Source organism: Helianthus annuus, chromosome 13 (genome assembly GCF_002127325.2).
Source record: "Helianthus annuus cultivar XRQ/B chromosome 13, HanXRQr2.0-SUNRISE, whole genome shotgun sequence".
Classification (NCBI taxonomy): Eukaryota; Viridiplantae; Streptophyta; class Magnoliopsida; order Asterales; family Asteraceae; genus Helianthus; species Helianthus annuus.
Genome location: NC_035445.2, coordinates 80,651,627 through 80,666,523, shown reverse-complemented (window position 1 = coordinate 80,666,523; position 14,897 = coordinate 80,651,627). Strand labels below are relative to the sequence as shown.

Sequence of the window (14,897 nt, the reverse complement as noted above, 5' to 3'; positions counted from 1 at the left end):
CGGGCCCACCGGTGAGACACGTGGAAATCGGGGTGTGACAACTAATTTTTGAGAAATATGTGATACCTTTCGGATTAATGGAGCATCAAACGACGCTATCCGCCTTCGAATGTTTTCATTTTCACTAAAAGACCGAGCTAAGGCTTGGCTTAATACCCTCCCAGTTGGCTTGGTAAACACCTGGGATGAACTAGCCCAAAAGTTTCTATATAAGTATTTCCCTCCTGCTAAAACAGCTAAATTAATGACTGAAATTAATACATATTCACAAGAGGATGGGGAATCCTTATATGAAACTTGGGAAAGGTTCAAGTAGCTGCTAAGAAAGTGTCCTCATCACGGTCTTGCGGTATGGCAACAAGTATCCACTTTCTATAATGGGTTGTTGCCACACACAAGACAAACACTTGACTCTAGCTCCGGGGGACTCTTAGGTAATCGTCGCCCAAATGAGATATATAATCAAATTGAGGAAATTGCTCAAACCAATTTTCAGTGGCACACTCCCCGAGGCAATAAATCTATTGCCTCGGGCGCCCATAAGGTTGATGAAAGCACTTCTTTACAAGCTCAAATCGAGGCCCTTTCTTCAAAAATCAAAAAGCTAGAGATGGCAAAAACGACCTCGGTTATGGCTTGTGAGGGGTGTGGTGGGCCACATGAAAATTGGAGTTGTATGAAAGAAGTAGATAATCAAACAGAATCGGTAAACTACATTGATAATAGACCTAGGCCGTCGGGTCCTCCTACGGGTACCTACAACCAAGGATGGCGTAACCACCCTAACCTTGGTTGGAGAGAACCCGGAAATAGTAGTAACCAACAAAATCAACGAGCAAACTTTCAACAACCAAGAAACGAGTCACAAAATTTCTCTCAACAAGGGGGACGAGAAAGGCTTGAAGATACCGTATCTCGCCTCATCTCTGACACCGAAAAGAAAAACTCGGATCGATTTCAACAATTGGAATCGAATTTTAGAAATCAACAAGCTAGTATTCAAAACATTGAAAAACAATTAAATCAACTAGCTCAAAATTTCTCCGAGAGACCACAAGACGCGTTACCAAGTAATACCGAAACCAACCCAAAGGCGCAAGTACATCTCATCACATTGAGAAACCGTATCGTGGGTCCCGAGGAGGCTCCATTACCTCCAACTGAAAGAAGCTAGTCTAGCCAAACCACAACTCCACCCACGCCCCAACAAGAGAAGGCTTCTCCACTAATTCAAGAGCCCACCAAGAATCCTCCGATTCCATACCCCAGTCGGTTAATTCGCCAAAAGACCGATGAGCAATTCGCAAAGTTCGAAAATTTGCTAAAACAATTGCATGTTAATATTCCAGTTATCGAAGTCCTAACTTAAATGCCTAAATATTCAAAATTTATAAGGGACTTCCTCACTCATAAAAGGAAAATTGAATCATTGCAATTAGTTAATTTATGCGAAGAATGCTCTGCCTTGCTATTCAACAAACTCCCGCAAAAGAAGATTGACCCTGGAAGCTTCACAATTCCTTGTTCAATTGGGGAATCCCCCATTCGCAATACACTAGCCGACCTCGGGGCTAGCATCAACCTCATGCCCGCATCAATGTTCAACCGACTCGGCCTAGGGAAAACAAGCCCTACAAATCTATTGGTGTCGCTGAAAATCTATTGGTCAAAGTCGGCGAATTTGTCTTCCCGGCCGACTTTGTCATACTAGATATGGAAGAAGATACCGAAGTACCACTCATCTTAGGGAGGCCATTCCTAGCTACGGCCAAGCATTGGTAGACATGAATGGTGGAACACTAACATTGAGGATTGGGGACAAGGAAATGAAGTTTGGAGTTGGAAAGAGAATAGAAGACGACGACTCGGTCAATTACATGAAGGTCATAGACTCGAGTTTGGATGATGCTCTCCGACGGTGCAACATGGGATGCAAAGCATCCCACTTGGGTAGCATATGACAAAGCTTTGGGTCTAGCCAAGGACCCTTATAAACGTGGCGCACCACGGAGGCATTCCGCGGAACTATCCTTAGTTTAGTATAGATTAATTTTTATGTTTTCTAGTTTAATTTAAATTTTTAGGAATAAAACACACTCGGGATGGTGAAGGATACCAAGGGAAACTTGAACCAGCACCCCATGCACAAAAACAGGGCCACCCGATAATTTTTCTTCATTACAGCAAGTTCAGCACGACGTCGTGCTCATCCAACACGTCCCGTGCTCAACCAACTACAGAAAAATGCCCAGTTCAGGTAACTGGACACGGGGTGTGCTCGCTGAACACGCCCCCGTGCCCAGGCTTCCGTTTCTTTTTACTAGTTTCTGTTACTGGCGATCTGAACACGGGGCCGTGCCTGGACACCCAGTAACATAATTTTTTGCTTTTTCACATCTTTTTGGACATTCAATCAACCTAAAAACTTATTTTTGGGACACATTGAGGACAGTGTGTAATTTAAGTGTGGGGGGATGTTAAAACCTTGAATCTTGCAAGTCCTAATTACAAGCCTTACACAAAACTCTATTCGAACCTCTAATCACCCCAAATTTTTCAAAAATTTTTCATTTTTTTACTTGTCTAGGTTTAATTTGGGAATTTCACGTTTTAAAAAGGTTATATTTTTACAAATTTACAACCGATAGCGTCGTGATAAAAAGAACCAACATAAGAAAATTATGAAACGGCATGACAAATCTAGTTAAAATTTGATTATATATACTTGATCACATAAAAACCCATTCCCACAAAAAGTGAGTTTTGAGCCTTTATTGAGCATACAAATACACATCTTTAAACTAAATGCTCATTTTTCATTTCTTGTGTGAATAGCCGCTTGGTTCTCACAACTCTAGAACTTGCCACGACGATGCATTCCCGGTCATTACCAACTTAAACCCGAGTAAGTAAATGATGGAGGCATTAGGACTAACCATTTTTATTTCAACACCATTATTATTTTTTTTTACCACCTACCCAAAATCCCCCTAGTTAACCCCTTTGAGCCTAAACCTTTTCATTTCTTAACCCACAAAACAAACACCCTTTTACCCACCAAAACCCTTTTTCATTTTAAACCTTTTATTTTAGTAACAAACAAGTTTATCAAAAAGAACTTTGTTTGAAGAATTGCTTCATCAAAATAAAAAGTTACAAAAAATAAAAAAGTCTTACGAAAACCGACGCTTTTTACACCTTTCGCGCTTTTCTACTAACCACTAACCCAACCACCTACCTTTTACCCAAGCCTAATCCTTCCTCCAAAAGTCCTCTTGATATTTAGAAAGGTGTATAGTTAAAAAGGAGGAGGATTGATTGCTTGGCAAGCTTATGGTAGGAGTAAGTGTCATGCCGCTCTCGAGTGTTTCACAAAAATACATCTTCGGTCGATTGTTGAGTGATCCCCTTGAGGTATGTGAACTTGTATATAAATGGAATTTTAAAAAGGCATGTTATACCCTAATAAGTAATTTATCTTATGTATTGTTTTAAATAAATCATGACGAATAGGATTGTAAATAATTAAAAATAAAACTTAATAAAGAATCTTGGAAATCCCGACACTCTATGACAAACCCAAAACCTTCTCTTCTACCCATTCCATTTGGGAGTGTAAACCACATTATAAAGAGTTTTGCTTGAGGACAAGCAAAGATTCAAGTGTGGGGGTATTTGATGTGCGCAAAATGCAACATATAAATTACATCAAATGTGGCATAAAACTAACCCTTTTTAGTACTAATATTGGAAAAAGTGTGTTTTTGTCTTACTTTTGTATTTTCTGGATTAAATGAGCTCAAATGAACAAAAGAAAGCAAAAAGGCAGCTAAATCTAACATAAATACAATAAAAGGAATAAACGTGGCATGCCCGACCCCCTAATGTGGAAAAAGTAGTTCAACTAAATAAACTAAAATTACCCTAAATTAAGACTCAAGTAATAAAAAAAATCTAGACTCTTTAACCTGACTAAACTACTCACCGGCAAGTGTTCCGGTCGACTCTAGCACAGAAAAGTAAGTCCGGATGTCGAACCCACAAGGACTCTAATGAATTACGTTAACGACTAAACTTAGACTAGAGACTGACACGACTAAACAAATGTTGTGTTTTAAGGGGGGTTTTTACTAAAATCCTAAAATTGCAATTAAAATGAAATTAAACTAAGACACGAACGAAGACTAGGGTTTTAATTCAGATGAGATTAAGGACTACCTAGACTTGAATCCAGTTAACTATGAATGGACTTCTAACGGTTTTATTGTTATATGGAGCCGGGATCGTGAAATACTAAACCTTAAGGTATTTCAATGCTAAGACTTCCCGACCCTTCTCAGGAAGAAACCTAGGAAACCCTACAAGGCTGTTATGAATACCGACTGTTAGATTTCCTCTCAGTCCTCTAACGACTCTAAAAGTGCCCTAATATGACTATCTACCTCTCAGCGCGACAATCTAAGGCAATTCTAGGTTCTAACTTGGTTTACTAGACACAAATGCAATTAGGGAACTAACTTCGACTTCTCTCAAAATCTAATTTAGCTATATATTGCACCGAGACCTAATAACTAACTCGAGCCTCTCAGCGACAAGTTAAGCAGAATATTTACTCCTAATTGTATTTTAATTACTGTTTCTAAGGCTATCGGCCGATTTACCCAAAGATCACCCGAACCCGCAAGGATGCAAATAATCAACACAGATCTATTATGTGAAAGACATCCACCAAAATCTATGTGAAACAGTAAGCAATCCACAATCAAAAGTAAATACGCACACACACCAAATCAGAAAATCTAGAACACGTTACTTTCAGAAGTCAATCCATAATCAATTCAATAAAAACCGTTAAAAGATCCAAACATAAATTAAACCATCATCAAATCTAGGTAGTATCTAAGGTTTAGCCAAGAAACATGATGTTCAAAACAAACAAAACAAGTTTAAAACAAGAATTCATCGTAAAGTATTGAAAACACGAAATTAAAGAAAATCGGGAGATAAAACCCGAACAATCTTCACTCTCACGATCCAAGCTTCAACCGGATGATTCCCGTTAACTTATGATTATATATGAAACCCTAGTAACAAACAAACCAGAAACACGCATCCTACCCGTCGCGTAGTTCGACGGGTCAACTCCTACTTCCTTGCGCTGCGCGAGGACATGCATGACCAGATTTTTTGTTTCTTGATGGTGGCGTAGCGCGAGCAACATCACTTTCCTTCGTAGCGCTACGCGAGGAACCATTTTCCACAGAATGTTGCCTTAGAATTCCAGCTCCAACTTCCAACTTTTCTGAAATAATTCTAACACTTGTTCTAACAGGTTCCGGGACTTGATGTTCAGTAATGTAGCTCGTTTTTTTGCTCCTTTTTCAGCCACTTCATGTATCAAGACCTAGAAAACCGAATATTGATCAATAGCACGTAATTCTAAATAAAACTAAACTATTAATACTGAAAAATTATACAAACTATACACGAATAAAGGATGTATTTTGCAATACATCAAATATCCCCACACTTGCTCTTTTTTCGTCCTCGAAAAAGAATTATGCAACGGAATCATAGACAAATAATCACTCAGACCGAAAAAACATAGATATACTTAATTAAAACCAAAGCTTGCGTTAGCTGCGATTGCGAATATATTTGTCCACTTTAAACCCGAACCCGATACTAAGCCCTTATTATGTGAATTTAATTTAAGTGCGGTCAATCCACCTAGGGTCTCACACTAGAATCAACAGTCCACCTACTCCCGCCTTAAGCTTATAGGACTAAGAGAACGATCATTTGACCAATTCCCAACCGTCTTATATCAAAACCAGGAGAGTTTACAATCACAATTTTTTTCTTTTTCCATTTTTTTTTCGCTTTTCTTTTTTTTTTCTTTCGTAAATCTAGACGGTGCTTTCCCTCACCAAGAGGCAATCCGGCTGTAGAGTCGCTATCCCCAACCACAGATTACTTAGGTTTCGGTACTTATTTATTTATTTATTTTTTTAGCACGGTCGATTTCAAACACCCTAGTGACAATCTTGCTGTAGAGTCGCTATCCCCAGCTCAGACTACATAGGAATGTATTACTTTCATTTAGTTTCTAGCTCACTTTTTATTCTATTTTTTCATGATCACATACTCTAACGGTTTTAACTTATAACGGTGCCCCTTATACTATTATTGGCGGTTTTAGTTTCCCATATCTCCCAGGCGAAAACCCACAAGTGGACCGACAATTAAGGTCTATTAGCTCAAAGGGACTTAAAACCAAACCCGGGCCTATCCACATATCCCTAACTAGACGCAAGCTCGATTTATTATAACTCTCATATTATTATTATTATTCGAACCCGAGCAAAAATTTGTCTTTTCTATCATTTTCCGTTCAAAAATGCAAACTTCTTTTTATTCGAAAGACATTTTCTGATTTTTCAATTTTTTTTTTGGATTTTTTTTCATTTTTTTAATTTTTTTTTGTATTTTTTATAATTAAGACTCGATTATTTGCATGTATTCCCATCCCCACACTTAGAGTTTGCATTGTCCCTAATGCAAGAACGAAAACACGACTCGACACTACCTAACAACTACTAAATAAATAACTAACTAAATAATTAAACGACGAAATAAAATAAAAATACAACAACAACAAAAAGGGAAACGACTTAGCTAATATGTGAGACTGTCAAAGTGCCAGTCATTTCCACATAAGCCCTCCAATTCGAAACGCGCTCAGTAAACAACTCGACCTCGAACACGCGAACGAAAGCGGCTATCATACTCAACCTATCTGAATCAAACAAACTACCAAACATACTATCATATATATATATCAAAATATCAGTAGTTTATCAGTTCCAACATAAGCATCCAACCTAACCATCCCTAACCAACCTGTTTAATGTGTCTCATATCAGTACAAACCAAAAGCGAGGATCAAAACAGCACAAAATAAAAACAAACAGCAAAAGATATAAATGTCAGCTACTGCTTTGCATCCTCAAGCCATCCCCACACTACTCCTCATCCTGTTCACTATCGGAGTCATGACTGCTCGCCTCAAATACCTGAAACGGAGGATCCGGATCAGCCTGTGCACCAACACCGGCCTGGCCCTCCTGCCCTGGCCGAAAGAAATCTGGAATCCTCATGCTCTGAACGGTCATCATATAGCGAAGAACATCCTCCTGCCTCGACTGACTCCTCTGAAGAGCCTCAATCAACTGCTCCAGCCTGTCAAATCTCTGCTCCACATAGCCAGAGAATGACTCCAAAGTAAGAGGCTCAGGTAGAGGATGTCGCCTCTGTGACTCAGGCACTGACCGCGCGTGTACCTGTGATGGCTGCTGCATCTGTGTAGGCTCATTCTGAATACTGACATCCTCAGCTGGTGGTGCCTGTGACTGCTGCGGAACGTGTGGACCTTCTTGAATCGGCCTCCAGCCATAGGGTTCCGTCCATGACACTATGCCTGCTTTCTGCACCTCTAGCAATCCAAACATCGCTGTCGTGGGCCCCTGATGTAGAAACTCAGGACGATATGTATCAAACACTCCCAAATTTGTTGCAATCCTGGTGATATAAGGGCCCATATCCAACCCAGCTCGAATACCCCCTCGGCGACCTCTACTGAACGAATCTGCTAAAACAGTAGCCAGGTTAAATTCCCTTCCCTGCACTCTACACATCAGAATAAACAGCTCAATCCAATTCGCCTTATTTTCTCCCGATTTCCGACCCACAAGTGTAGTAGACAAGATCTTCAGCACATACCTATACACCGGATTACGAACCGATGTGATCAGATTCGTTTGCCCAAATGCACGATCAGAAATCGTCTTCCAGAACGCCTGCACCTCAGTTTTACCAACACTACAATCCCTTTTCTTCTTATATGCACCCCTCAAACAAGTAGTGAACTCCGGCCTCTTTACCTCCTCCTCAGTATATAATCCTGAAACTATGGCAAATCGTGCCATATTCATCTCGTACACTTTCCTTCCAAAACTAAATGACACAGCCGTGCCCTGCTCAAACTTTCCTTCCTTATGAAACCACGTACTGTGAAACTCCCAAACTAACTCCTCATACTGAGGCTCTATGCAGTTCATCGCCTCAATCAATCTCTCACCCAACAGGTCCCTCACTTCCTGCTCTGCACCCATTTCTCTCAACCAATTCCAATTAATAACCCGGTGTTGAAGTAGCTCAGTATCCTTCAGTTTTTCAAACATATCATATTCGGGTGTATCTTCCTCAAACTTCAGAATCGGGTGATCATCTCTGTGCATTTTCTGATCCGGAATGAAGTTATAACTTGTTTGATATTTGATTTTTCTTAAATTCGGATCATCGGGTGATATCTGAATGATTGGTGTTTCTTGAAGAACCGGATCCTGCTGCGGTGCTGACTGACCCGCTCCGGTTTTCCTACCCTTTCCGCGACGAGAGCTACTAGCCATGCCTGCAAAACAGATAAATTCAAGACAAAACAAGCAGACAGTCAGTAAATAACAACTATTTTTGGTATTTTTAAATTTTTTAATTTTTTTTCAGAAAAGAATAGCCGTATAGCATTTCATTCGCGGCTAGATCTAACACGAGCGGGCTACTTGTTAGGATCTGGGGCCGTCATGATTGTGTTTGTTTGCATAAAATGAATAATAAGTGCAGCGGAAATGAGTAGCAAACTTTGTAAACATAATCAAAGGAGAGTATAGATTGATAAACAATTGCTTTACATTAAGTCAAAAGATTTACATAAAAGCAAAAGATTACAATGCAAGCTTACAATCTAAACTCCCCCTCAGCCTGATACACCAGAGCTGGTTGCACAAGATGAAAGGATTGGATTGAGGAGAAGAACTCACTCAAAACGATCAAATATGACAGTACAGAATACTGTCATATTTATAGGCAAACCAAACTACTGATGAGCTTCAGCTGACGTCACCATGATAGTGACATCTAACGACCTAACAAACTATAAACACTGTTCTATACAAACTACTGACATGTAACATCTGATAAGTAGTAAAAAGCAAAATTAAGGAAAACTACTGCTTCACGTTCCACTGTTGTAGCTTGAGCACAGATGTTGAATCTTCAGTGCATTCTTCAAAGGTGATCAGTCTTTGAGAGAGCAGTGCTTGAGTCTTCAGCAGTACTTAGGAAACAGCAGTAGATAGAGCATCAGTGTTTGTCTTCAGCAGTCGTTGGATAATCATCAGAGTTTGGTTTATCAGTTGTTGTAGTTGAGCAGCACTTAAGAACCATCAGCTGTTAGATAACCACTGTCAAGAGGAGAGCATAGGATAAACTGCTGCTTATTGATGGTCCACAGATGAGATCCGGTTTTGGGTTTACATTATCTGTTCCTCTGTTAGGGTTTAATCCCAACAATCTCCCCCTGGAACAGATAATGCCAAAACCCTTCCTTATTCAGGACCTTTATTACTCATCAAGAGTGCCTTAGCTTGTTCCTTAAATTCAGCTTCAAATTCTTTGGCACTCTGGTCATCTTCATCCTTGCACAGTGAAAGCTCAAGGAGATCCTGCAAATCTTCAACACTAAGGCCTAGTGCTTCTTTCCTTGATATGTGCTTCACCTCACCATTGGATCTGAGCAAAGTCAATACGTGGGTCTTTTGATCAGACTTCCACTTTAGTATTTTTGAATCCAATGGGTTTCTTGGGAGAGATTTATTATTAGATGAGTTGAGGGATGATGGCCTTGAAAACACATGCAAAATCTCAGACATTCTTTTGAAAGCTTCTTCAATGACTTTGTTTGCTGCAGCTATGTCTTTTGCAGTTTCTTGTCCAGTAAGCTCTTGTTTTTCTTTTTCTATCATGCCTGTTGCAGTGTTTGGGGATGCAGGACTGTTTAATACCTTCTTAAAAAGGTTTTGAATTCTTGCTGAGCTATCTACTTTTAGACCCATTTTCATGATGGTGTCTTTGAGATACTTTGCTTCCTTTTCTTTGGCCTCCTTGTCAGACAGTTGTTTACCTTCTTCTTGGTTTGTCACAAGAGTAGGGTTGTCTGTTGATTTTAGCATTGTTTTGAGGCTTTCAATTTGTTGTTCCAGCTTCACCATTTGTTCTCTCTTCTTCCTTTTCTTCAGCCTCTCATAGGCTTCATCAGTTTGCTGCCTAGACCATTTTGATATGGCTTCAGCAGTGTCCACCTTAGCATCCACTAGCTCCTTTTTCTTTCCTTTATATTCAGCAGTGAGGTCAGCAATGAGCTTTTTGTATTTACTCCAGTTTGGAGCATTCTTTTTCTTTGAAGGATCATTTTTGGTTCTTTGGATCCTTTCAGCCTCATGCTTTAAAGCTACTAAAGGCCATTCTTTAAACTGTTGTTCTTCAGCAGGATAGAACTTTTCTTTCATGATGAAGGCTAGAAGTTGTTCTCTCAACTTCTTCTTTTGATCAGCCTTTTCTTTGTCTAGCTCTTGTGCAAATCCTTCTATCTGCTTAACCTTTGCAAGGTAGAACTCCAGTCTATTAGCAATGCCTTCTTCACTTAGCCTTTCATTTTCACTGTCAACCTTAGCTTTAACTTTAGCTTGCCTAGCCTTTATCTTGAGATAATCATTTTCATTTTTGATGGCTTCAAGCTCCAATGGATACTTTTCAGCATTCGGATCATGTATCCCTTCATCGGCAGTGATTGGCTTTCTTTTTCTGCTAAAGAGCTTTGGTTGAGATATAGGAAATGATAGAGCAGTGGTGGATGATTGACTAACAACTGTTGAAACAACTGGTGTCTCAACTGCTGTTGTCATCACAACTACTGATGTATCAGCAGATGTCTTCTGCTTTTGAGCAAGGGTTATTGTGGCAGTTGTTTGGGTGGTGATTAGTGGTTGACTAGCAGTAGTTGAAACAACTTGTGTTTCAACCACTGTTGCCATTACAACAGATGTTGTAACATCTGTTGTCTTCTGCCTTTTAGCATGGGGTGATGATGGTTTGGTGGTTTTTGATTTTGATGGTGGTTTTTGTGTTGTGGACACAGGTGGTGGTGGTGGAACAGTAGTTGTGGTGATTTGTGTTGAGGTGGTGTGTGTTGGAGGTGTGTGTGTTGATGAGATGGCAGCTGTATAGCTACAGACAATAGTTTTTGTAACTGCTGTTGTATCAGCTGTTTGAGTTGAAGTTTTTGAGATTTTGGGTTTTTCTGGTTCAATGTACAACCCATCTTCTATACCTTTCTTTTTCAGCTTGTGTTTCTCCCCCTTTTTGGCATTATCTGCCAGGGGTGTATCCATGAAGAAGATGGCAGATGGAACTTTATCACTCTGAGCAGTCTTTTGTATGCTAGCTTTTATAGCCTTGATGTCTGCTTGAGTGTCTTTGAACCTTGATTCCACCATGTTGGTCAGCATTTGTACTTGAAGAGCATGCTTTTTATCAGCCATTTGTTGCTGTTGTTCAAGCATTGGTTGGAAAATATTCCAAAGCTCATTTGCAGCAAATGCTTGTGGAGCAGGTGCTTGAGCAGGAGGGGCAGATGATTGGGCTTTTTGAGCTTCTAACAGCTGCTGCACCATATCTTTTATCTCTGCAACTGAAGATTCCAGATTTTCAACTCTGGCCGTCAATTCGTTGTATTTTGAATCATCACCTGACTTAACAGGATCATCTGAATCCCCACCAGCAGTGGTTGTATCAATGTGTGACTTAGGAACTGTGGCCCAAAAGTCATCTATTGATGCCCCTTTTTCTTGGTACTGGGGACTTCTTTCTTCAGCACTCGATAATCCTTTGATGTTACCAGCAGTTAAAGATAACTCACTGGTGGTTACCGATGTTGCCATGGAAGAAATTGCCTTCAAGGGAGTCTTAGTAATGTAACAACTATCCAACTGAAGATCTGTTGATCCATCAGTTGTAGTTGCTGCTCCACTTGAACTACCACCGAGAGTTACTTGTAACTCAGGGGGTGTAACCTCCTCAGCTGTTGCTGGGTTAGCAGAGGCATGAGCATCAGACCCAGTCACTTGTGGAGGTATACTCTCAGTAATAGGTGATAGAGAGGAACTGGTTTGTGTCTATGCCATATCAACTGCATGCAACAGGGGTATTATTGATTGTGGCAATATGATTGGTAAGGGTATGGGTGTTGAAAGAGATATGTCCTTGGGATCAGGACTGTGGAAGATGGATCCGAGTGGATACAGAGCTTCATAATTTGGTGTCCCTGTGCTTACAACCTGATCCTTTTGTGAGGATGCAGGAGGAGTTTTAGGTTGGGGTTGAGATCTTTCTTCCAACTGCTGTGAGGAAGTAGCAGCAGTGGTTTCTTGTGACTTTTGTGTTGTCACTGGCATTGACTCTGGGATCTCATCTTCCAGAGTGCCTTTGGTGTGGGTTTGGTGGGTTTTCTGGATGTTTTTCTTTTGGTCTTTTTGGTGGCAGGTGTTGGTTTCAAAGCAGTGGGTGTGCTACTTTGATCACCTGGAGTAGTGGGCTCAGCAGTGGTTGCTTGAGGATCAGTAGCAGTTTCTAGAACCTGCTCAGCCTCCTTTGCTTTTAATTTTATTGGTGCGATCATTCTTGAAAATGTTTCAATTGTTAAACAGTTTATTTTGAATGAGACACCTTGTTTGGGCAATTCTGCATCTTTCTCTACAAATTTTTGTTCAAAATAGTAGCTTAGAAATCTTGGAAAGAGCAGAAATGCTTTATTATCAACGTTCTTTACCAAATCATCAAATATTTCCTGGAAGTAGTTATAGTTTTTATCGTTTAAAATTGCATACCCCAGGCATTGGATTTTTGTTGGTATCTCATTAAAAGACGTTGTTTTATTAGAAACACACATGAGCAGTGTGTGGAATAAAAATCTGGGTGCAGAAGGGAAGTAACCCTTTTGTAGGGTATCCGTATTTGGTTGTTCTGCATAGCCCCTGTTTGTGAAATCTTTCTTCAACTCGTCTTTTGAAAATGAGGTTTTTCCTTTTAAATCATCGAGTTTAAAGATTTCAGAGATGGATTTCAGAGAGATTTGTACCTTCTTACCCTGTATCGAGGAGTTTATGGCTGTGATGTTGTCTCCTTGTTTTTCAAGGGTGGCATTTTTCCAGAACTCTCTCTGGGTATCAAGGTAAATGGGAGCGTCTGCTGTTATCAAAGTTTTGTACTTTGACGTAGAAAGGATGTCAATAATGGAATCGAAGGTGTGGTTATCGGTAGGTTTTGTGAGTATACCTACATAGTTGTGTGGAGATTTGTAGCGAATCTCCGTGGTTTCAGCGGCCATTTGAGTGGCATCTGCTGTTGTGGAGGAAGAAGATGGTTTTGATTTTGTTTTCGATTTTGGTTTCGTCATTTTAGATGAAGAAGATCGACGAATGTTTTTGGAGTTATGAGAGGGAAACTGCAATGAGAAGAGAACTTTTGGAATTCAATTCGACAGTAAAACCCTGTTTTGGTGTAAGGGCAGAGTTTTATTTGGGAAAAAGAATGAATGCCGATGTGAGAGCGGTTATAATGATCTGACAGCTAACAACTGACCACGTGCCAACCCCTGATGGAATGGTAAATAATGGAGGACAGTTGTTTTGACAACTACTGATGGTACAATCATCAGTAGTTACAACGGTAATGAAATGAAACAGTGGATGTATCAGTGGATGAAACAAAGATTTTAAACATCAGTGTTTTTGAAGAACAGAGGATGACACTTTAGCAGTGGACAGACTTTAGAGAGTAGATGTTAAGGCACAACAGCATTTTAGATACAACAGTGGATAAAAAAATGAGAATCATTTTTAACAACTGTTTGTGCAGCAGTGTTTTGACTTTTGACAAATACTTTTAGCACCTGTTTGTTCAGATGTAGAAAATGATTTGTTCTTGTAAAAGCACAATCTCTTGTCTATCATCTGTTGAGTACCAGAAATGCTATTCTTAACAATACACATTTTGGATGTATAATATCAAGATTAAATTGTCAGCAGTTATCTTCAGAAACTTTGTTCAAGGTTTTGCCATCTATCTATTATTTCAGACAGTGGTTTAGCATCCCAGATGATGAGTCCTTTTTACTACTAAACAACCCATTTTGCTTCTAATTACTTGAACTAGAACATGAGTGTCTCTGTAGTTCAGAACTAATTTGCAATCAATTTTTAATCTATTACTACCAAACTTGAGCTTAACATGACCTTGATACGTGTATCATTTCCTTTTAACCAGTTTTAGGGATAGTAATTACACACAAAAATAAGGTAATTATATCCAGACCAGATATGGAATTTTACTATAAAAAATGAGTAAAAGATCATAATATATTAAAAAAATAAAATACATCTGGTTTTTATTTAGAGGAAAACACCTTAACAAAAATCAAAGGAAGTTTTGAATATAATCAAAAGGATCCGACAATTTTCCAGTAAATTCATGATCATATTATTCTCAAGTTATTTTGACCATTGTTTAGGTCATTTTCTTGTCAACTGATTGAAAATTTCTTTTAATCATAATCACTGGAGATGCCATTGTTACCAGAACAATTTCTGTATTGATGAATGCACACAGTTGTATGATGATGACCACTGATGATCTAACTTTTAAACCTCTAAAGTGTTTTATGCTTATACTCTTTTCTTTTGATTTCAAAAGTTTTTGAGATAGCCACACTTTGAGATTTGTTCATTTTTCTTTTCCCTTTTTACCCTTTTCATTCATATGTTCAGAAATACTCACTAGGAGATTATATTTTGAACATACTTTGTCCATAATCATTTTGAAGCAATGTTTTGAGAGATCTGAACATTTTTTACCATATTTTATTACAGATCTCACATCACTTATGATTAGGACTGTTTTGACACCTTATTTTCTCAATGTGTTTTAGACAAAGTCGATTTGGT

General features: G+C 39.2%; 1 non-coding gene across 1 annotated transcript; it reads right to left on the bottom strand.

Moving 5' to 3' along the window:
• Positions 1–238: 238 nt before the first annotated feature.
• On the bottom strand, positions 239–345 carry LOC118486060. The gene has a single exon (XR_004877916.1). It is a non-coding gene; the product is annotated as a small nucleolar RNA R71 (small nucleolar RNA).
• Between the last annotated feature and the right edge of the window lie 14,552 nt (positions 346–14,897).